The following is a 9,262-nucleotide window of genomic DNA, read 5'->3' as shown; positions in this document are numbered from 1 at the left end:
ATAATATAACCAGTCGGCCGATAGCCCATGATGCTAGTGCTGCGTTTTTTTTTAAGTTTGTATAATAATTGTATTATTATGTAAGCTTTTATAAAATAAAAAAAAAAAAAAAAAATTAATTTCGCCATATATTTAAAGTCCAATATATAATAATTTCCAATCGAAATAAATGTTGGGAATGTTAATTTAAAATGTTGAAAAATTCTTATTTGGTGCGATCTGGCCATAATGGAAAGTGTTATAAAAAACTCTTATATTGAGGCGCTCTCAAACTGGAATAAGTTGGGCATCCCATTATCCCTGATACTAATGCATATCCATGAGTAACTTTTTGTCTTGAAATGGAAAATTCTATTGTAAGAGTATCAACCATGGTACAAGGGAGTAGGGAAAGTCCCACTCACCGTAGTAAAAGAGCCATTCACAGTCGTTAAGCTACCCCCCAAGTGGACTTTCACAACAAAAACATCATGGCCACCTCTGGTGAATAAAGGTGGCGAGAGGTTAAAACGGGTTGCGTAAAGAAAAAATGCTTTAATGTTAAATTGTAAATTTACAGTACTATATTTATACATTTATAAATACTATTTTAAATTTTGCTTATAGAATGAAATTTAAGCTGTTATCAAAAGATTTAATTATATCTTGTTGATATAAATAAATATGCTATATATTTTTAAGCGTACTAGTTAACTTATTCATGAACAAAGTGGAAATTATTTTTGATAATGGGTGGACCAAAAGAGATAACTATTGTCGAAAAATTTGGAATTACATATCATAATAATTCGGCTGAAGGGTAAAACACAATTTTTATTGTAAGATAAATAAAGAGATAATTATAATAGCCATATATTTTGAGTATAAATTTTTGTAATCACAAACTACACACACTTTTTATGTGTCAGAATTTAGCTATACGCCTTCGATCAGGAATCCTACACGTTCCCAAATGGAGTGTTTGACCATTTTAACAGATTTAACATATTATTTTTTTAGTTCTAAGCTAAGTTTTTAAATAAAAAGGATTCTTAAAGGAATTATTTTTTGATTTTGCAATATCTCTATAGTAGTAAAAAGTAGTTTAAATTCGCTTACGCAACAATATTTTGCCATGCTCAATGGCAATACTTGCATATTTGAAAACAAAAAACAAAAAGGTTGTTCGAAATATACTCCATTTGAAATTATCCTAATCGATAATAACTTGTTTGACCAAAATAAAAATACAACTCAAATTCCTTAATTTTTAATAGCGGTTCATTATTAACCACATTAAATTTTTTTGTTTTTTAAAGTTTAATTATCAATTTCCACATCGTTCATAATCGACCATATTTCACTAGATGTAAAGACGAATTGTAATTCGCGTAGATGCAAATGTTTCTTTTCAAATCGCTGCTTGGCCACCAATGCCACCAACTTTCATTTGATGAGTGTTGTTTATTATTTGCTTGGCTGTTGTTGTTAGCGTTGTTGCCATTAAAATAGTTTTATTCAAGTTCTTCCCGATGTTCTATCGGATTTGGTGGAGCTGGTTCCTCCCACTCTCCCAATTCGGTATGATAATATTGCGCAGCACGATATGGTCGCAATTTCCATGGTACTAGCTCTTCCATGGAGGTCAATTGTACACCCAAATGACATCAATTAATTCGCTCAAATGGTAACGTTTTGGTCTGCTAGGCGGGTGTTGAGTGTTTAGCATATTAGAAAGTATGTAAATTCAATTTTGCTCAAAATATACCCAACAGCTTGATCGGGATCTTTAGCGCAATTGACAATAGCTTGTGCAACATCCGAACAGCACATTCACCGTAGTATTTGCTCTTCAAAACCCTCAAGCACAAAGCTCATTGGTTTGGGACTCTCTTTTAAGGCAGACAAATAATTAAATGTTGTACACCAGCTTCTTTGCTGACTCTATAAAAAAAAAAAATTAAAAATACATCGTAAATCTGTTGAAATAAAGTTAATTTTAGCTTACCTAGCAATGCGACGTGCACCTTCCACGAGCACGTCATTGAATTTAAAATTTTGTCTCGAATTCAATACCAACTAAGTTGGTAGCTACATTTTCATCTCTTAAATCATAAAATTGGAACAGCACCTGACACATTACGCAGCAATATTAACGAAGCCATGCTTAATTATTTCGTACTTTTATTGGAAGAAAATCCCAGTCGAACTGTTATTTATCTTCCCAATGGAAATTTGCAAACACTTCTTCCAGATTCAAATAACTAAATAAACCATAGTAAAGGATTGTCCMATGAAATAAATTAAAACAAATTGTTTTGCAAAAACCTGCGTTATGATGACAAAAATATAAATATGGCTGCGAATGAGCATATTCTGGACTCCACCATTCGACATGGTTGCTTATTTGTTCATAACATTTTTCTGTGGTGAACTTACCACAGTTAAAAAGAGGCATAAATAAAAAACTTAATTTTTCATGTATTTGCTCATATTGTTCTCATCTTTAAAAATATATATTAAAATTAAAATATTTTCTTTTGAAAATATATTAATGTTTTATATATAATCAATATTTGGGACATTTTCCCATAAATTGTTAGAAAATAACACAATGGAACCATTTTCCGGTTAAAAGTTGGCCATCTTGGTTCCAATAGAAACTCAACCCCGGACTAGCCTTGACGTTTCTACAGTGGTACTTCTCACCTGTGGCTTTCTTTACATAACATCAGCTGATAGTGACTCTACTCCTCCCATACCGTGGTATCAACATTCATTATACGAAATCGTTTAATGTGTAAGAATGAGACGCACATATTGACAGTCAATGTATTAAAATTAGAATATTTTCCGAACAAGAAAAACCAAATTATTATAAGAAGTGTTAAATACATTTGATATACTATATAAACTTTATGCAGCTACACATATTTCCTCGTTATAATTTTAACTTGCACTAGCAGTCAATGTGCGAAGTTGCGATCCATTCGAATCATTGTATAAACCTACAAGTAAGAAATCCTACCATTTTCACCCATACATACGCAGGCGAAAGCTTATAGAATGACAGAAATTACATTAATAATGCTATAGAATGAGGGAAGACTCAGAGCAAAAGGCCAGGCAGTTCGTTAAGGTTTCCTAAAAATTCTACTACTAAAACGGTCAAATGCCTTAGAAAAGGCACGAGTGTGTTGCCGTGTCATGGTATCCAATTTTTTATTTTAAACACGTTTTAATTAAATTTTCAAGTGTATTTCGATTATTAAAGTTCATAAAGATTAAATTTAGATAGTTTTGGTTAAAATTTTATTTATTGTATCAAACTATTTTTAAATCTGTTCTATTTTAATAAAAACATTTGAATAATATACATATATATTTTTGTTTAAATTATTACAAATAGTTTTGTTTAGTATTGCATATATTATGTGGGTGAAAATAGGCCTCTGGCGGAACCTAATACCCCAAAAATATCGGTAATGTGTATATACCAACTGTGCCGAAAATTCAACTATTTCGCTATTATGCTGTTACTTGACTTGAGACGATTTTGCTATTCTGTAAGTGACAATCACAAAATATATTACATTTCATTATTCAGAGATGTTTTTACACTTGAATGAAAATAAATATGTCGATACACACTTATCAATAAAAATAAAACTATTTGATGACTTTGTTTCATATTATTGTCGAAATTTATGTAAAATTGATTTATTTTTAACCTCTTCGTATTTGAGTTGCTTACAAAATATAAAAAAAACGACAATCGATTAATATCTATGATGATCTCTATTCTTCTTCTTCTTAATTGGCGTAGACACCGGTTACGCGATTATAGCCGAGTTAACAACAGCGCGCAAGTCGTTTCTTCTTTTCGGCAATTGAATATTCCAAGCGAGGCCAGGTCCTTCTAAACCTAATCTTTCCAACGGAGTGGAGGTTTTCCTCTTCCTCTGCTTCCCTCGGCGGGTCGAATAGTTTCATAGCTGGAGTGTTTTCGTCCATTCAAACAACATGACCTAGCCAGCGTAGCCGCTGTCTCTTAATTCGCTGAACTATGTCAATGTCGTCGTATAACTCATACAGCTCATCGTAAAGGACCATAAATCCTTCGCAGAACTTTAATTTTATATTTTTTCTTATTATCATTGTCATGTAGAAAACTTTATATTTCGCTTCCAAATACTTGAAAAAATATCTTGTTCCTTAGATTTTGTAGGAAATTGAATGCTCTACAAAAAAGGCCTGTCCGATTTTTTCGTACACCCAACCATTTAAAAGATAATAACAGTTAAAGTTTGATTATTTTTGGGAAAATTTTTTATTTCATCTAAGGAACAAGATATTTTTGCAAGTAGTTGAAAGCGAGGTATAAAGTTTTCTATATGATAATAAGATAAAATAGAAAATTGTAAGTAGGAGGACCTTCCCGTTACAATTAAGAACTCATTCTTGGAGAGGCCAAACCAAACTAATATGCAGGGTGGCTGATGAATTTTGCTACACTAAGAAACTCAAACAGTTCTTTTTACAGTGTATGGAATTAATTTTTCTTTTATTCATGTTAAAGCTCATTCAATTTTATTAAATATAGCTTAATTAGTTTTAAAAATAATGGAATTTAAATGCCCCCCCTACTCGTTGATGCATGTGCGGCATCGTACCAAAAAGTTGTTCATTACTGCTTGGGGAGTTGAGACAGGAATAACCGCAATTGTTTCTTGAATGGATTGCCTTAGTTCATTCAAATTTGTTGGTTTTGCTTTGTAGACTTCCTGTTTGCAATAACCCCACAAGAAAAAGTCAGGTGCAGTGACGTCAGGCGACCTGGGTGGCCAACGGAATGTGGAGTTTCCGGATATTAGCTTATTGCGAAATTTTCGTCGCAATTCTGTCATAACAGGTTGAGCTATGTGAGGAGCTGCACCATCTTGCTGAAACTACACAGAGTTGAAAGAAATTCTAATTCGGCGTAATTCTGGATAGAAAAACTCTCTCAACATGCTCAAGTAACGGTATCCAGTAACCGTAACGTTGTGACCGTTTTCTTCGAAGAAGTAGTTCCCGACAATGCAGCGTGATGAAACTGCACACCACACTGTGACACGAAGTGTATGCAATTCCGTATCATGGAGTATCTGTGGGTTGGATGAACTCCATATTCGACAATTTTGTTTGTTTATGTTGCCGTTTAAATCGAAATGGRCCTCGTYAGACAGGAAAAGACAGTTCAACATGTTTCCATCCTCTTCCACCATTTGAAKCATCTTCTGGCAAAATTCCAAGCRAATCGGCAAGTCTGCAGCGTTCAGTTTGTTGGTCATTTGAATTTATATGGGAATAAGTCCGAATCTTTGTGCATAATTGACTGTAATGACTGTCTGCTTACACCCATTTGAGCAGATAAGCTTCTTGTCGAAACACGTGGATTGTTTTGTATGACAGCAGCTACAGGAGCGATTGTTTCCTCCGTTCGAACTGAAGGGTTTGGATAGTAAGGTCTTCTGTTGACTGTCCCATGCTCGGCAAAATTGTTTACAAGTCTCATTATGGTCCATCTGCTCGGAGGATTGCCGCCAAACGTGCGAATATACTCTCTTTGATCCGAAACTACGGACTCCAGTGCGTGTTAGCGGCGGAGAATCCAAATTCTTGTTTCAGTGTCCCAGTTATCCATTTTTGTTAAATGTAAAAGTCAATCTGCAAAATAAAATAAAAAAATTAACCAGATTCATTAAATAAAAAAAAAGTTATTTCATTTTTTTTGTAGCGGCTTTCATCAGGGTGGCAAGGGTTACATATAAAAGTAATATTTAAAAGTTAATCTAAAACAATTACTACAAATTTGTAACAATTATTGTAAGGAAAATTCGGTTTGTAATCTTTATATATAACAAGTAAGGAAGCGCTAAGTTCGGCTGCAGCCGAACACTTTATACTCTTGCAACTTGCAAGAATCAAAACCAGGTAAATTCTTTAAGGCGTAAAACCAATCACCAATCAGCCGGATGTTCGAAAATCCAGATTATCCCGTAATTCCAGTTATATATATCACACATTGACCGACATTTTAGATCAAAAGCTAAACTATAGGTACCTGGGGTCTTGAACAGTTTTGTTTGGATTTGAACAATTCTTCGTCGAAAATTGACATACTTTAAGGGAATTATTAGAGCAAAGTTTAATCCCATTATATTAGTTGCTTCTTGATTTGTGCATTAAAAAATAGAAAAATCAAGTGGTTTTTAAAATTGTGGTATATGGGAAGTAGGCGTGTTTATTGTCCGATTTCACAGGGAGGCGTAAGAATATGAAAGGAATGCCACGTCCCAAAAACAAAACTATAATACTCTGTAGCAACTGGTTGCAAGAGAATAAATAATAGGGGTCACGTTGTTTTTCTGCGATGGACTTCTAAACTACTGAACCGATTTTAGCAGAATTAGCCCAGTTTGAAGCAATTTAGAAGATAGGATAGTCAAAACAATTCATAATTAAGAAATACAGTAAAAAAAACTTTAATAACTAGATAGAAAGGCTGGTTGGTCAGGGTCTGTTTATGGGAGATTTCATTGTATATATTTCTAAACATACGCATATATTCACAATCCCCAAAAAAAGATAATACAGTACCATAACTCAAATTTCGAGAACTCGAATTTCTCCATAACTCGAACTATTTAATTAGCAATAGAAGTAAAATTGCGTACAAATTTCCTGCTATCACTCGAAGTTTCTTTGTGGATTATGGTGATTCGAGATAGGAAAGTTCTACTGTTCTTAAGTGCACTATTGCGACATTAGACTCAAAGGATGTGCAATCTGCACCTAGTTCGCACGCAGCTTCGCCAATCACCCTGAGTGGCCAAGAAAGGATCTCCCCGGTCCCCAGGAGTTCAAACAGGCAACATAACTCCAATTCTGACTTGTTGCATCCCAACCTTCAACTCCTGGTTCCTTGCACAGGGTTCTTATCATATGTTGGCCTTAATTGTTTACTTATGACGCATTTCATAATATTTTTCCACCTGTTATTTCCAACTTTTTGAAATTGTCTACTGATCTCTCCTTTGATCGATCCTAGCAAGCTTGTTATTAACTCCGCCTCGGATTCCTGTGGCCGGGAACCCAGATTAAGTCTAGTTGGAGCTTGCCTTTGATTGAGCTTAGTGCTCTCTTGCAGTTCTGAACTATACTGGAATTTATCATGGGTGAAGACAAGGCCAGGAGCGTCGCCTGGCCATCCATAAATATAGTTCCTTTATGTATATTCTCATGGTTTTCTAATAGAACTTCGCAGGCCTAGATCAGCGGAGATTAACCCCGTGCCTACTCCGCAGTCCATTTTGGACCCGTTGGTATAGACTGAGATGGTATCCACCCGCACATGCTCTTAGTATTGCATTTAATTTTCTAATGTTGTATTATTTGTTTAGCGTTGGCCACCATACTAGAGCTCCGTATGTAAGTATAGGTCTTATGACAGCCGTATACATCCACATGATTATACTTGGTTTGAGGCCCCTCTTGCAAGTATAGTAGGCCATGTATGCTTTATTTATTCTTTTTTCTATATTTATTTTCCAGGACAGTTTGGTGTCAATCTCCATCCCCAAGTATTTAGCTGTGGGGGATAGAGTGAGTGTTGTACCGTTTAGTACCGGGAGTTGAAACTGAGGGATTTTGGTTCTGCTTGTTAATAGCATCAGTTCGGTTTTGTTAGGGTTAAGTCCTAGACCATTGTTCTCAGCCCATAGGTTTAACCTTCGAAGTGCTCTTTCCATAATCTCGCTGACTGAAGGAAACATGCCTGATGCAAACAACACTATATCATCTGCATATGCTACTGCTTTCACTCTTCCACCGTCTAATTGGAGTAGTATTTCGTTCAACGTAACAACTCATAGAAGCGGAGAGAGGACCCCTCCTTGTGACGTCCCTCTACTCACATAACTTGTTTGTGTTGCAGCGCCGTTTGAAGCTATAATCTTCCTATTCTCAAGCATCGATAGTATCCATCTGCACACACTGTCATCTATGCCACCATGTACCAGAGAATTAATTACAGCATTTACTTCTATGTTATTGAAGACGCCCTCTATGTCTATAAAAGCAGCTATTGTGTATTGTTTGTGGTGTAGTGATTTTTCAATTAGTCTTATCACCTCGTTAAGGGCAGTTTCGATTGATTGACCCTTTATGTAAGCATGTTTGGACTTCGATAACTTCTCTGCCATTATTGTTCTTACGTCTGTTAGCCTTTCTCGTACCTTCAGCATAAATGAGGTAAGGCTTACAGGTCTAAAATCCTTGGCATTCTCGTGTGTTCTTCTGCCTGGTTTTAGAAGGAACACAACTTTACTTGTTTTCCAGCTTCTTGAGATAGTTGAATGCTAGATTTGTATATATTTCCAAGCTTTGAACCATTGGTTCTACCACTTTTTGCAGCATTATGGGCATAATCCCGTCAGGACCTGCCGCTTTAAATAGTGCAAAACTATTTATGGCATATTTGATTTTGCTTTGTCTACTATTTGACTTCGGTAATCAGCTGCGTTTAACGGTGTTCTGGTTGAACCGTTTAAGGTGTTTTCTGACTCCCGGGGAAGTGCGTTGTAATTAGTACCTCCAGAGACCCTTTTGCCGAGGAGGTCCAATCACTTCCCTCATAGCATAACCTGGCGACATAAGCTAACTCTCGCATAAGATCATTTCGATCGAAAAACCATGTATGCTTTCTTTCGGTTTAATGAATTGTGGAACAACGTCCTAATTTCCCAGCTGAAGCAGCCGTTTTAGTTAACGAGCGTGATACCTTACGACACGCCGATCTCCTCAATTTGGAGATTCGACGGTTGGTAAATCAACATAAGCGGACGAATGGATAAAATACGTGAAGCCCGTAGTGAAGACACTTGCCTTACTATTCCCGACCTTCACTCACCACCTGAGCCTAGCCAACCTCCAGCATGAATTCCGAAAAGTCCACAGTACCACCGCAGCACTTAGCGTCATAAACGCTCAGATAGTTCGTGGTCTCAACCAGAAACCACCCTTTGAATGATCCTACTAACGTTGGACTTGTCAAAAGCTTTTGATACAGTCAATCACACAACGCTCTCTTCAGGTCTGAAGAGGTGGAGCTTGAACTACCTGAGAAGAATTAAACAGAGGGTTCCGCATGATGGTGTGCTCTCCCTGCTATTGTTTAATTTCTATATCTCGAAACTACCACAGCTCCCAGAGGTATCTTTCATAACTTCGTACGCTGATG

General features: G+C 35.9%; 1 long non-coding RNA gene across 1 annotated transcript; it reads right to left on the bottom strand.

The window, feature by feature from the left end:
- Positions 1-1,295: 1,295 nt before the first annotated feature.
- LOC108964991 lies at positions 1,296-2,304 on the bottom strand. The gene is made up of 2 exons (XR_001993063.1): positions 1,988-2,304; positions 1,296-1,923 (listed from the first exon to the last, which is right to left on the bottom strand). It is a non-coding gene; the product is annotated as an uncharacterized LOC108964991 (long non-coding RNA).
- Positions 2,305-9,262: the final 6,958 nt, after the last annotated feature.

This window comes from Bactrocera latifrons, unplaced genomic scaffold (genome assembly GCF_001853355.1).
Source record: "Bactrocera latifrons isolate USDA-ARS-PBARC rearing strain unplaced genomic scaffold, ASM185335v1 scaffold_131, whole genome shotgun sequence".
NCBI lineage: Eukaryota > Metazoa > Arthropoda > Insecta > Diptera > Tephritidae > Bactrocera > Bactrocera latifrons.
Note: the sequence above shows the minus strand (reverse complement) of the source record. Positions and strands in the feature narration are given on the sequence as shown.